The following is a 15737-nucleotide window of genomic DNA, read 5'->3' as shown; positions in this document are numbered from 1 at the left end:
TTTCATACCCTACTCCTTTTTGGCAGCACAGCTTTGCTTTTGTTTGGACGTTTTAGCATGGGAGTGCTCATGTCGCTTTTAGCTTGTGGAGCAATATGCCGATTTACAAAAAAAAGCATTGTTTATTTTTTTATGTACTTTATTCAGGGCCAATTTTTTTTAAGGTTAATGTAAAAGGTGCAGCCCTGAAATGACTTACACACACCACTGCTGGAGGAAGGGTCTCCTCGAGATGGAATTCAAGGGTGCCCCTCTTGAAGAAGGTGTTTGGCATACTATTCTACCATGGCCAGGCATCTTGGCAGAGGTGCGAGAACCCACCATTTACCTCGCCACACGTGACCGGCAAATCAAGGAACTGTGGTGTCACCCATTTACACTGGCGGGGAGGCGGGACGGAAGAAACGTGCACCATTGTTTCAAAAGCCACGGCGCGCCCAAGGAGATTGAACAAAACTGTCAACCTCTTGATTCCAAAGGCCAGCGTTGCTCACAATGACACTACAGCATCGTCAAATTGCGAGGGTAGAGGCACTCAAATTGAATGGATGGTTTGCAGAGAAGTGTTCTCAGCTTTTGTTTTCTGGGAATGTTGGCCAAAGGTTTTGGAAAACACAGACATTCACTTCTGATAATCCAACACAGGAAACACCCCAAGAGAATGGCCTGAACCAATGCACATCAGTGGATGGGATCACGATTTGGCTGCTGCAGGGCTTAACTGTGCTCGGCCCTTAACTAACGGGGATGCTAAAATAATAATCACAGTTCTGGGAAGGATATTTGAGTCCCACACCCCTTGTTTATCTCAAAATCTTACAATCAGATAGCAAGCAGTACCATTATAAATAGTAAACAAACTTTGAAAGGAATTTTGCAAACCACAAGCTTAATTAAAAAAGATGTCTAGGCTAGAAAAACATTCGACAGGATAGGTTGAAAAAAACTGCAATGTAAACTATTCCTAATTGCTCACACGTATAAATAACGGCTGTAATCATGGACAGTACACGAGACCAGACCAAACCTAATTCATAACAAGATGCTCAAAAGATGCCTCCTCCGTTTTGGCAACAACTTAAAACACTTAGACCCATCTTGAAAGTTCCATCTTAAATGTTTCAGGCTATTTAATTAGATTGCAATGCATCGGAGGAGTGAAGCAGTGTTTGGCACACTGCGCTCTTAAATCCGACAGCACCTTGAACAACTTGCACTGACCAGCGTGGTGACGTAAACTATAAAACTATAAACATTTTGTATTTTAATTGGTTCTTTACCCTTCTATCTGGCAACAAAACTGACACCTTTTTACAAGGAGTCATGTTTGCATAGACCGCAATACCTGCAGTCATAATACAAACAAAAGAACATAACTCTGATAATGTGCACTGTCCTTGAAGTTGATTGGTCCACACCCGAGACAGCTTTCCTTAGAGCCTAGTCTCATATGGGTTGGACCAGATGACGCCAAAAGGCGCGTGCGCCTTTTGGCGTCATCTGGTCCAACCCATATGAGACTAGGCTCTAAGGAAAGCTGTCTCGGGTGTGGACCAATCAACTTCAAGGACAGTGCACATTATCAGAGTTATGTTCTTTTGTTTGTATTATGACTGCAGGTATTGCGGTCTATGCAAACATGACTCCTTGTAAAAAGGTGTCAGTTTTGTTGCCAGATAGAAGGGTAAAGAACCAATTATCATATTTTTACTGGCAAATGAGGTTCCCATAGTGTAGATTTTGTATTTTACCAGGTGAGGCCCACTGAGCAATATATAGCTCTTTTTCAGAAGCGACCTGGCCACAAATGATAGCTCAACGAAGTGGCTTATCACGTGGACATTTATAGCAGCCAAATACTGTAAACCCATGTTTCTAAATGTGGAGGGAAAAACCGGAGGAGAGAGACAAATCCACGCGACCACAGGCGTCAGGGTCGGGATCAAACCGACGACCTCCCGTATACCAGGCGAGATAGTTAACATTTCGCCACCGTGACACCCAGAAGTACGATCAAATAGTCCTCGTGGCCGACATGGCATCTCGGAGACCTTCATTCAACAGTGGATTTAGAAAACTGTAAATGATTATCATGATAACAATAAGAGAAGATATGACTTTAAACATATAAATCATTATGATTTTGCACGTAATTTAGGATATCTATAAATCATTTGATAATCCTCCGTAGACAGTAACAGTGCTGATACAATCACAGCACTCTTCTCACGAACAACGCTGCCGTGTTTATCATCCGTTTGCAAGTTGACGCCACGGATTCTAATACAGCAGATGGGCCCCTGAGCTGTGGAACTCCTCACAGGAAATTGCTGGAATGTTTCCCAAATCACAGAGAACAGAGCCTCAGCACAACCACCACAGCCAATACGAAACTTTTTTTTTTCCACTCTCTCCATTTTTAATACCCGAGTGGAGACCTACAAAAAAACCACAGATTTCAGCAACACTGTGCTGAAGCCACGTCGAACATATTAACGAATTGCGGGTGCCCTTAAAAATCGGGGATTATCGGGAAACAAGGGTTGATGCTGATTGAATGTGATGCCCGTTAGAGCAGCAAATCCTGGCTTTGGGGCTGCACACAAAACCGCCCCGTGGAGTTACACAGATGGCTAAATATCTCGGCGTGAGACACGGGGATAGTCTCTACGGCAGGGGAGCCAGTTTTTAATCCCACCCCCTCCCCCCCACAATGTTCGTTCTCAAATTAAAAAACCAAAGGGGGCAAATTTTAAAAATAAAAAGTAGAAATGTACACACAAAAGATAAAGATCCCCCCTCTATAGCCTCAACCGACGTTTCGGGCAAGTGCTGTTAGCGAATAGCACCCATAAAGCTAAAGCACGATACACGAGGGTGGTGGGCTGTCCAGGACCACTCCCGGCCGCCTTTGTCTTCCCAGTGGCCGTGAGACGGGAATCTAACTCAGGTTCGCCGGGTACAGAGTGCGAAACGCGCCAACCACGACAGACACGGCCGTTCGCACGCACAAAACAACGCCGACGTCTGGTCAAATAAGCTGTTCGTCGCGTCATTAACACTCACGACCGAGATCTGTCTCTGTCTCGCTCGCTGCATAGCACTCGGATCGTGTCGTGACATTTGAATAAAAGAGCAACATTCGTAACAAACAAAAACAATCGCAGCCGAAACGCGCCGAGACCGCTACCCACCGCCCCAACGCTTTCATTCCGTTTGCTTCATTTTCCTTTCAAAAGTCGCCTCGCTCTCTCTCTCTCGCTCTCTCTTCACTTCGTCCTTCTTGTATCTGCACAACTTGCGAACAACACTTTTCCTTCACGGCGTGACAATGAACCAGCGAACCGCGGCCACCACCGCCGTCACCACCGCCCCGTTACACGCGGCAGAGTTTTGTGTGCGCGCGATACAAAAAAAAACCACTCACGGGTCGCGAAGAACGAAGACGACGTTTCCGCTCGTCTGCAAGGATACTGGAGATGGGGGGGGGCAGCCTCCTTACACTTCTCGTCATCACCCCCCCCCCCTGTCACGCCGCCATCCTCGTGGTAGAACCCGAGCCACTCGGGAGCCGCGCTCTGGCGCTGCACTCCGCGTCTCTGGAACGGTCCATTCTCGACCGCAGATGGGGAAAGGGGGTGTTTGTGCGCTCATGCCAAAGGGGTTCATCGTTCACGTGCCAGGAACACGACGAAAGTGTCCAAAAAAAGCCGAAGCTTTTACTTGGGAATTTATTTCATGTTGGCGATGATAAAAAAAAAATTGAATCGTACGAATTGTTAGTTGTGTAAACGGAAGGCTACAGAGGTTACTAAAACTCAGAGTGTGTGTGTGTGTTTTTCCTTCCCCGTGCATTCGGTGTTTATGAACACATGGTACGGTCTTGGGAAGAAGAAGAAACCCAGAGCATAACACTGGCGACGCGCGTGTGTGTGCGTGTGCGAGTCTCAGGGAATAAAGCGAATAACGTTCCTGTGAACTTAAGGTGTTTTTTTTACAACCAACATAAGCGATTAAAACATGCTCAGGTTAAAGGGAAATATCTCGGCGTCTTTATGTGCCAATAAACACCCAGGTACCACGGGCAGGAGGGAAGTAAAACATGACAAGGCTCAGCCGATGGAGTCCCTTTTAATGAACGGGCTTTGCGAGTGAGATTGAGCCCAGAGTGTGGCTCCGGTGATGTAACAGAGCAGGCCACACTGTGATGCTGCTGCTACTCATCAGAAGCCAGGAGGGGGGCTTCAGGAATTGTCACCAATGTGGAATCTTGAGCAGTGGCGAAGCGTTTTGATTTTGATGGCGTTTTAGTTTGATGTGCTCGGTTTTTTTCCCGCCCTCGCTTGTAATTTTTTCCACTCATGGTTATTTATTCGTTTGTATTCATGATTTGTCCCTTTGTGCTGCAAAAATTTTAGCTAAATGTTTTACCTATATATTTACGTTTAATTGTTTGGCCCCGTTATTCCAAAGTTTAAAACTTTTTTTTATTATCGTAACATTCACTTTTTGATTTGTATAGCTTTCTAATTGTTATTCTCATTCACAATATTGTTGACAATTGTGAAATGTTTAAGATACCTTATTCGTTACGAGTCTACCTTTGTAAGAAAAAAGGTGGTGTACAAAAACGGTGTATCCCTTCGTCAATCCACCATTGGTTAAAGGCCTACCCTTGCTACATCATTCAAAGGGATTGTTTTACCATACTTTACCACACTTTGTTGGTGATGGGAAGGCCCCTACACTGGTTCATATAATCGCTCGTGAATGATGCAAGCCGTGGTGAGGAATCGAACTCGGGACACCGGTTTCAGAGCGCAGTATACAAACTCAACGTGAGCAAAGCAAGTGATGAAACAAAAGAAAAAACACATTCCGTCTCTCTTTAAATAATTGTTATATTAGCAGCACCACAGCCGCCACCGTTATAATTGTCACGTATTACAGAGGGGTCAAAGTACTTCAGATAATTTCCCTCGGTTTTCTTCACAGCCTAGAAAATTTGTTTCAAGGAAAGCTGCGGTTAAAAGTATCAAAAATGTTGAGAGGGAAATATTTTAAATGAACGATGCAATGACCTGTTAGTGCTCTTCTCTCTGCTGGAATTTATCCGGCTCGCATCCCAAAAAAGGTTGTGGAAAAGAACAACTTTTCAGGCTCAATCTCGCGCCCAACCACCACCCATTGCCTCTACTTGTTCCTTTCATTATCTTATTTTAAAACTGCATTTGGAATAAAATATCAAACGGCAAAAAACTACTACCAAAGAAGAACGCCGAAACAAATGCTAAACGATCGAGTGTCATTTCATATTGGAAGAGGAGCTTCAATGTGTGACGGATGGCGAGAAGATTTGACACCCTGGTCACTCTGCCCTCAAGCCATATTCGCTGCCGCGAATATGGCTTGAGGGCAGAGTGACCATTTCCTCACGACTTCCACGCAAGAATACACACCACTCACCACTCATGCCCGTCACTGCAATACCTCCCTCCGAAGTGACTGAGTGCACTAAAATTATAAAGTGTGTTTCTGGTCGATTATAGGCCACTCTAGAACACTGTTAGTTTGGTTAAGATGCTTCCAGCGATGGATAAATATCATTTGCGGGCAGTGTCAAAGTGGTAGACCGTATGTGGCCATATGAAATTAAGTCATGGACCAGATATGGCCCATGGGCTAAAAGTTCCCTCATGCCTATTACATAAATTAGGTTTCATATAAACATGGTGGGTAGTGGTCGTGAAGTGGTTAGCGTACTGTGCTACGATACCCGTCAACTTTTGTTCGATTACCGGTTATAGCGAATATCAGTCATGAGAGATATAAACAGATTCTGGGCCTCTCCCTTCACTAATCCACACTGACCTGTATGATGAAGCACGGTCAAACAACCACCATCATGCCATGGGGAGCCTTTCATCCAGCAGTAAATTGACAAGCTACACGCATGTTATATTTAGTAGTCAGTAAGTACATTTATAATTGTGAAAATCTTTAATCCGAGGTTATCTAGAGTGCACAATGCTCGTGCATTGTGAGCCCTATTTTAAAGTTCAGTCTTGGATATTCTGCAGAATATCTTGAACGTGTGGCGGTAGTGAGTTCCCGATTGATGGAACCGCAGACAGAGAAGCTGCACGGTCCAAATGTGGAGTAGCAATGATGAATATTTTTTTTTTATAGGAAGACACCCGTGTCGTGTTCCGAAACCCAGCTTTCAATTTAAATTGTTAATCTTAAAGTAAATAAATATTTCACCTCAATTCTACAAAAAACATGAATTCTTCCAAATACTAGACTGTCCTCGTGTATTTAATTATATTTCTGCACTTTTCAATAAACAAAAAACATCATAGTATTCCTCTTCTTGGTTCTTTCGGTAAAGTCACGTAGAAGGGAAGTAATAAAATAATAAAAATAAAACATAATAAAACAATTCTCACGACGTTTCGGCCACAACGCAAGCAGCCATCCTCAGGCGAAGAATGAAACACCCCAAGCTTGGAGCGTATATTTAAGCTGGGTTAGAGGGGGGGGAGGTGGGAAGAAGAGCGCCTAAACAAAATAATTTGCATATCAAGAGGAATTCAGCATATGGAAAATGCGTAGGAGGTGGGCGGGGGGGGTTCCAAATCAATACTATGCCCGTGCATTATGCAGGATTAGCAGCATCAAAGGGGGGGGGGGAAGGGGGGGAGCATTAATAAAGGAAAGGAATGTTAATAGTATGTAGCTGTAGTTACTAAACAACCACGTAAAAAACTACAGTATAAACTGCATGACAAACTAAAGTATAAACTACATAGCATCATCAGTAAACTTACTATACTCTACAATAAGCTGAGTTACTAACAGTAAGTAATACATGAAAAATTCTACGTTGTAAAAAATTATATAATATGCTTCCATCTAAACTTTATTCTCTTACATCACACGCGTCTATACCGTACTATATACTTCCATAGTAGTATACGGTATAGACGCGTGTGATGTAAGAGAATAAAGTTTAGATGGAAGCATATTATATAATTTTTTACAACGTAGAATTTTTCATGTATTACTTACTGTTAGTAACTCAGCTTATTGTAGAGTATAGTAAGTTTACTGATGATGCTATGTAGTTTATACTTTAGTTTGTCATGCAGTTTATACTGTAGTTTTTTACGTGGTTGTTTAGTAACTACAGCTACATACTATTAACATTCCTTTCCTTTATTAATGCTCCCCCCCTTCCCCCCCCCCCCTTTGATGCTGCTAATCCTGCATAATGCACGGGCATAGTATTGATTTGGAACCCCCCCCGCCCACCTCCTACGCATTTTCCATATGCTGAATTCCTCTTGATATGCAAATTATTTTGTTTAGGCGCTCTTCTTCCCACCTCCCCCCCCTCTAACCCAGCTTAAATATACGCTCCAAGCTTGGGGTGTTTCATTCTTCGCCTGAGGATGGCTGCTTGCGTTGTGGCCGAAACGTCGTGAGAATTGTTTTATTATGTTTTATTTTTATTATTTTATTACTTCCCTTCTACGTGACTTTACCGAAAGAACCAAGAAGATGAATCCCTGCAGTCACGAAAGCTTTAAATCGAAATCATAGTATTCCGTTTCATAAATAATTGAGCAAAATAAATTAAAAGTCTCTAGGTTGCGAAATAAATGCTGCGCACTCGTTGGTAACTGTGCTGGAGACCATAAACCCCGTTGCTCACAAAAATACTCCACAAAGAGGAGGAAATATCCATTTCCTTTTCCATTTCTTCCACTCTCGTAAAGACCCAAACCCCTTGGCTCTTCTGCCTTATTTCCACAGACACTGGAAACTGTGCTGGAACAGTGCTCGATTGAGGCCAGACTTCACGAGCCCGCATTTCCATGACAATCCTCTCGTGCCGAAACCGATCTCATGTGAACCGGGGACCTTAGTCCTCGTGGCACCGTTCGTACACCGTGCCACAAGCCGATAGCCACGATTGGCTCCAGGCCGACCTCAGACCCACGGCGTCACTGGGTCAACTCAGAAGCAAAAGCGCCCACATGTGATGGCACGTGCTTGGCTCAACTTCCCTTCCCAACCATGCTTGTGTTATTATAGCATGCAAGGAAATTTTAAAATTCAGCGGTAGATTTTACTTTGTAAATCGTGTAATTTAATCAATGTTTATATTACAACTTTGTTAAATGCAAAAAAACGATTTGCAAACCCTACTCCAAACTCTGGAGCCACTTCTTGGGGGAGGCCTTCATCCAGCAGTGGAATGACCATGGCTGATAATGATGACGACGACCTCAACCCCGTTAAGGGCAGGGAGTGGGGCATAGGGGAGCAGCCAAGCATAGGGAGCTCCAGGACTCATGGAACACGGGGACCTCGACTTGTGCCTGAAGGAGTTCCTGCATCAGAACTGGGTCATCCATGGGCCAGTGGAGCCTGATTTGTGGAAACGATGCATCAGAGATACCAGCTCATCACCTAGAGATGTATACAGGCCCACCAAGTCACACGGCCTCCTCCAGGCAGACTGTTTAAGCTCCCGAGAAAATTAGATTGCAGCACATACCAAACATGACTCTCAACTCAGACATTTCCTACAAATTCCAGTGACCTGCAGCCACTTAACCCTGTCTGCTGCTAACAAAAGGGCCTTGGATCTGTTGGTGGGATTGATGTGCCAGAGAAGGTGATGGTGCGTTGAGGTGGGCCAACCCTTTCGTGACCCTCCCAAAGTTATCCTTTCCAAATAGCCCTCCCTATCTGCAACATGCGTGTGGGTGTCTGGAACTTTGCACGGAAAGCCAGCAGTGACAGCTTCACAAACTTCACAAACAGCAGCCTTCAGCCCCACGCACACCCACCCACCGTCTCATCATCCATCCCTCTTCTCCCCCCTCCTCCCCCAACCACAGACCCCCGTGTGTCCCTTGTCCAGTGATAGACATCTGCATTCAATCTCGCATCCCACTTCGCAAGTCGAAAGGAATGCTGCATACAATAATTATTATTAGTTTGTATTTAAAAAAAAGGCTGCAACACGCAATTATAATAAAATATAGTACCAACAATAAATGCAACAGAGGTAACAATAATCGTGATGTTTTTAATCTGTAATAAATAAAAGTAAAGTTTTGGATGAGGAATTACAATGTGGCCTTGTGGGCCTCTGCAAAATAAAAAAAATAACTCGAAAAATGTGCTCATTTCAGGGAACAGCAAATGACTGCTGTCTGCAAGCAATGAAATTATTGCCGGTGTTGGCACAAAAGTAGACTTTTCAAGACTCCTCAAAGAGGCGGGGGGGAGGCGGCTCAGCACTGACCACGCAAGAAACACCTAAAAAGGGACAATTAAAGAGTGGAAATAGTTGTTTTTTTGCTAACGAGTTCACTTGTGACTTGCAATATCAAGGCCATCAAAGCACATCAGCAGTGGCAAGTGTCCTTTACGCCTTCCTCGTGAGTTTCAACTTAAGTTCGAGAATTTTAGCGACAACGCAATTTATTTGACACTTGAGACTTTCATCTCATTAACTTTCCCTTTCCACCCATTCCACCAAATAATAAAAAAAAGTCTGCATTGTTTTACGCGTCCAGTGCCCTTCCTGTGGCGAGCAACAGTGTGAGGTGTGTGGTTTGAGCCACTTCACCGTTTGAAAATGGTTTTGAGAAAAAAACAAAGCCACGAAAATAGGTTCCAGATGCTGCCTAGTTTCACGGTGAGCGGTGGAGGAGGTATCAGGGAATGAACCTCGGCCCGAATGGAGGAAGCGATGTCAACGTAACCCAAAAGCACGCATGCATTAGCGCTGCCAGAGTTAATGTAACGCTCGTAAAAGCTCGCTTTTAATATATATTCAGAGAGAGAGGGAGCTAAAGCGGCTAAAAAAATTTACACCAAAAAAGGGGAGATGGGGGTGGGGCGCAAGAATGCATATTATGTTTCTCAAAAAATAGTTGTGGTTACAGGAAGAAGAAGTTAATAATCTACATGTCTGAGATAAAATATTTATACAGCCTCGCATTGCTCATGCCTATTAGTGGTAGGCCAGAAAAGTAATTTTAAAATTTAAAATGTGTGTGGTTTGCTGAGGAAACTGTGGAGCATTAACCAATGTGGGTTAATAGTTAATAGGGAGGAATAGTTAAAAGGACAGGAAACTTCGAACAGGTTTTCTCTCTACCCAAACTAATTAGTTGCAAGGAAATTACTGAACAGCATTCAACATAGCGTAACCATTGAGAAATTCGTATCCTTGTGAGAGAAGAACAAACCACTCGCAAGGAAAACATTAAGCATATGCTTAAAAAAACGTAGAAAAATAATAATCAAATGTGTGTACGTGCGTGTCTGTTGTTGCTCTTTACCCAAGTCACCCTTGTACGAGGGCCTGCAGTCTCGATGGGATTTAACGCGACACAAAAAGTAACCACATTTTTCCAGAATCAGAAGTTAACAACAGCAAAAACAAAACTCTGGATAATGGCCCATAGATATTGAACTGTCTCGAGCAATGAACTCAGCAAAGAGATGAAAGCCTGGAGTTGAAATACAACAGAAATAAAATATGCTCAAAGTCAGCTGACGTATCTTCATCACCACTGGAGATGTATACACCATTCGGCCATTCATCCAAACAGGAATGTTACGGACCACTAATTTTATTAGATGCTTGTGTTGGATCTCTACTGAAGCTTCCTTTGCTTGACTGTGTGTTGCTTACACAGTGCCGTGTTTACGATCTCGGTGGGCGAAGGAAAGGTAGGGGGGGGCTAGAGGATGTTTAAAAATTGCTAGATGTATCGTCACCATTCATTTCAAGCTCTCCACAACCATCCGGCCAGACTCAAAGACACCATCCCAAACCAGAAATAGGACAGTGGACTCGTCCCCTCTCCTCTCCCCACTGCCCCCAAACCCCACCGCTTCTCTACCTGCATAGCAACCCCCCCCCCTCGTCTTCCCGATACTTAAATTTCTAGAAAAAAAGTATCATGACCAGCACGTCAGCAGCGATGAACACCCACACCTCCGATTAGCACGGTTGGCTATGTACGGTGCGAAAGAAGTTCAACAAACACACACCCCAGTCACTGCACTACATACAAACTGACAAACGTCGACAAAGTTTACACAAAGCATGGGTATTGTTAATTGTAATAAGATTTTATTTATCTATTTCCCAACCCCTAGATAATTATGGCAAAAAAAAAATCCACAAAAAGTTCACACCAAAAAAAGTTGAAATCTCTGCCTTGAGGCAAGTTACATAGGCAACTCTGTTGACGAATGTTAATTAAAAATAATGGGCAAGAGCCTCGGCCAAACGGCCCTGAAGTGGGCCCACATGGTAACTGTGCAACCCGGGATAAGTGTAAACAGACCTCAGCATAAACTCCGGGCAACGCTTGCAGGGATTCGGAGGCGTGCGCGTGCCGCAGAGCCTCAATTCCCCGCAGCACCAGGGTTGAACATAAGTCAACAAGGCCGCTATTTAAAATGACACAGTAATGATGTAAGCAGTGGTGTGTGCCTGCATGCACAAGCTCGCTTGCTGTAACTATTAGCCTGCATGCATTGTGTGGTGTAGTTGTGTGTACATGCAGTAAATATGTAAAAACTTTGAGTTCATGCTGGCAAAATCGTGCCAATTGTCTCCACCACAAACTGCCGAGGCGAAGAGTGAATTTGCTCCTAATTGAATTATATTCGTTTAGAAATCGGACAAAGTCGAGAAAATTACACTTCTAAAATATAGAAAGAGCTACATGGACAGGAGTGTATGAGAAGAAGTCCTGCTTGCTATTCAACATAATCTATGCCACAACGCAAGCAGCCGTCCTCAGGTGAAGACCAGGGCTGCTTGCGTTGTGGCCGAAACGTCGTGAGAATTATCTTATGTTTTATTTTATTATTTTATTATTTCCATTCTACGTGACTTTACCGAAAGAACCAAGAAGATGAATCCCTGCAGTCACGAAAGCTTTAAATCGAAATATAATCTCTGCCGTGAGTTTCTGACTGGCTGCTGGCTGGACTTCCTTTCACCCCAACAACTGAAACTCGCTGGGTAACTCTTATCAAAGATAGCGCCACCAACGGATGTGGGAGTAACGAATGGGGTTGACCGACACGGGTTAGTTTAAAATTACTTTAACTTTTAAGTTTGTGCTTTCTATTCATGGAATTGTTTTGCCACGATATTATTTAAACAATAGAAAATATACAAAAACCCTCACAATACATGTTATCTTGGCATTTGATTCCGTAAAAAAAGCAATGACTTTTGTGCTCCGATTACAGGATTGAGAGAAGAGTGTATGACAAAGATAGCTTTCTCTTCCATGAGGTTATCTCCGAGTATAAATAAAATAAATAACCACATTTGACCATCAAACATATTTTTGCCCCTTATTTTAAGTTCTGTGACAGGAGATCAATCGAGGAGACACCTCCGGATTGCAACTTCAATGTCCTAACCATGGCAGCAGGGCCGTATTATCCAATAGGCGCAGTAGGCCCTCTGCCTAAATAATATAATATCGTAGGCACTGACGCCGTCTGTCCAGCGGCTGGACGAAGCGCCGCGTGACAAGCGGAGTGACAGCGGCGGTAGTAGTGACACGGGGCAGCAGCAGTAGCAACTGTTTGCAAGTTATCACTGAAGGCCGACGAAACAGAAGTGCCTAGGGCCTACAAGGACATTAATCCGCCCCTGCATGGCTGCACCTCCTTATAGAATGTGCAGCACTGTGCTAACATTCTTTTGCAAACAATAACCTCCCGTCCAGCTCGTCACAGCGGTTCCACAACAAATTGCGAGATGCCATTTGCACGAACGACGGACGCTTTTCATTGTCATCTCGAAACGCCACAAAAATGCCTAAGAAAGGCAGTGGGGCGTCATTTCGAGATATTGGCCCGCCCAACACGAGCGCCAATGGGCCCCGCGCAATGCCATCGCAAAATTAGAACGCGGGGGGATTTCCTTTTTTTATATATCCAGGCCACTTTGTTTTCACAACTGTTCTGAACGCGAGCGAAGAATCTCACCCGATTTCCCATCTAAGGCAGCGTCCCCAAAGAGAGAAGCCGTGCGGTGATGGCGTAGGGTAACATAGGCTCTGTGGCTTTGCCAACGCTGCTGCGTGGGTTACATAAACAGGATGGAGCCTCCACGTCCACCACCCCCCCCCCCACTGGGCTCCAATCCCTCGCCCCAAAGGGCTTGTGGGGGTTCCCCCCCACACTTCGTGTTGTTGTAAAATGCGAAGTCGTGATTTCGCGAGAAGCCCGGGCACAAGGAGTGGTTTGGCCTCAAGCGGATGTCCTGTGCTGTAGCGGCTCACGACTCCCCACGTTGGGAGAGGGGAGCACAACACGGGGCGTGCTCAAACGGTCCATTTGGCCCCTTTGGCCCGTCAAGATTGTTCAGCGGGCAGCAATTCACAGCAGCTGCTGCATGTCGCAGCTGTAAATCTGATCGGGAAGAAAAAAAAGAGAGAATGCTACGACGTCAGTTTGGCTTCGCGTGAAAGATGAGCGGCATGGTGAAAACTCAAGAAATGTTGTGAACAGATTGCGCTCATTCACTGTATCTTACTCCCAACTGGTTAACGGAAACGTTGACTCGACATGTGACACTGCACTGCGATGATGCTGGTTGTAATTACTGGCGAAACGTCAGATTGTAAGTGTTGTGGATTTACTCTACAACACTGTGTGCTGTACAGTAACGAATTTACATGTTTTGTTAACGTAACATACGTTACTAATTGGCTGTGTCGGGTGGTGGCGGGTTTGATGACATTCATATTTACGCGATCTAACTTTAAAAAAAATCTCTTATGGATAATTTTGGTCACGAAAGCCTACGTGTTAAACTTACACTGCACTGTATTAACATTATTTATGAATCTAAACAACTTCCACCCAGTAAACATATAACGTTAGACCAATGTTGGCCCAACATGCCGTGTTTACTGGGCAGTAGTTGATGACTTGTCTATATTAGTCATGGGGCGGCATCTCACGTTCTGGGTTCCAGACAGCGGTAAAAAAGAAAACAATCTCTAATACAAGAAGAGTGGAGCGGTGAAACAGTGATCATCACACTGCACTATGAACCCAGTGACCAGAGTTTGATACCTGGCCAGAACTCACATCAGTGGCGAGTGCTATGTGAACTGGCCTTGCACCCCCCCCCCGTCACCAACCCACATTGACCAGCGTGGTGAAGTAAGATCCCAGTGTGAAGGCGGTACAACTGCATCAGGGACTCAATGGCAAGCTATGAATAGGGGGAGAAATTGGACATGGCAGGACCCCCATCATTTCACTCCTTGCATCGGGGCCCGTGGCCAACCCTGTGACCGCAACCAACACCACATGAGGAGGCCTTCATCCAGCAGGGGATTGACAAAAGTAAATATTGTTCTCCATCAAATTACGAGCAGGGTGGCGCAGTGCATTGCACTATCAACCCTTTGACCAGAGTTTGTGGAAACATTTTTTTTTACAAACATATTTGCGACAGCTACAAGGAAACTTCGATGTTCAAAATATATATGTTGTGGGGGGAGGGGTGGGGGAGAAGCACAATAAAGTGAACAAATCAAAACATTAGCGAACAATCCCCAATGACTGACGTGGTAAGTGGTGTGGAAGAGACCTTCATCCAATCATGGACTCACAAAGGGCGACACAAAAAAAATACAAAGCAGCACTGGGATAAAATTTGATATTTTTCGACCGGTTAAATAAAACGTTTGTGCCCTTGAGTCAATTGTTCCGATCCTTGTGGGTTACAGATCGGTTGACCGCTCCGAATATGAAATGCATTCGATCGATCAACGAGCAACGGATGACCCAGGATGCTGAGTTCAGTAGTTTGAGTCGCAGGAACAGGTGGACGGTGTCAAATGCATGGGCGCCATCTGCGCCGTAACCCTTCTCCACAGCCGCACAAGTAACCGAGACGAACAAATATTAAGATTATGTTCTTAAGCAAGCTATCATCATACCACAACACTGTGAACGCGTGACTGTAGACCACGTCACTGCCTTGTGCAGCGGTGGTGAGATGTCATCTTCATCGCCTAGTATACATGAGGTCGTGGGTTCGAGCCTGACCCTGACGCCTGCTGTATATTTGGAGTTTGCATGTCCTCCCCGTGGTCGTGTGGATTTTTATCCGGGTCGTCCGGATTTTCCCTCCACTTTAAATTTCCGCGTGATAAACCACTTCGTTGAGCTATCATATGTGGGCAGGTCGCTTCTGAAAAAAAGCTCCTGTATATAGCTCAGTGGACCTTACCTAGAAAACGTAAATAGTTAAATTTTAGTTTTAAATAACTGAAGCATTCCGCACAATCGGAGTGACCTCCCGGGGACTCTCTCCGATCTCGACACGAGGTGCACCGCCAACGTCATGGTGGACACGTGGCGGTTCAGAGGAAGTGCGCGCGTGTCTGGGGGTGTTATTGACCCAGCTCAAGCTGCTGCCGAATTATTAAATGTTAAATTATGGATGATACACCCTCTTGACGAAAGAAAATCCCAAAATAAGTAAATATTTCACTGCTTTGCTTCCATAACTTGAACTAGGCACATCACAATTAGCCCTTATAATTGGATGATTTCTCACAATTTAGTTCCAGAGTACGTTTTATTGTCTCTTCTTTCTACCGGCTGCCACATTGCTGGGCGGCACACCTGTGATCCAGTGCTGTGGAGGC

The 15737-nt window shown here is 44.6% G+C and overlaps 1 protein-coding gene across 2 annotated transcripts in view; it reads right to left on the bottom strand.

Annotated features, from left to right (window-relative positions):
* Positions 1-3607, bottom strand: part of FRMD6 (FERM domain containing 6) — a 34506-nt gene extending 30899 nt beyond the window's left edge. The window contains exon 1 of one of the 2 annotated variants that reach the window (XM_078870324.1): positions 3428-3607. The gene's annotated coding sequence lies outside the window, so the exon portion shown is untranslated. The other variant, XM_078870323.1, reaches the window with a different exon arrangement.
* Positions 3608-15737: the final 12130 nt, after the last annotated feature.

The sequence above is a fragment of the Lampetra fluviatilis genome, chromosome 30, assembly GCF_964198595.1.
Source record: "Lampetra fluviatilis chromosome 30, kcLamFluv1.1, whole genome shotgun sequence".
Lineage (NCBI taxonomy): Eukaryota > Metazoa > Chordata > Hyperoartia > Petromyzontiformes > Petromyzontidae > Lampetra > Lampetra fluviatilis.
The sequence above is the reverse complement of the archived record's forward strand: the minus strand, read 5'-3'. Positions and strand labels throughout refer to the sequence as shown.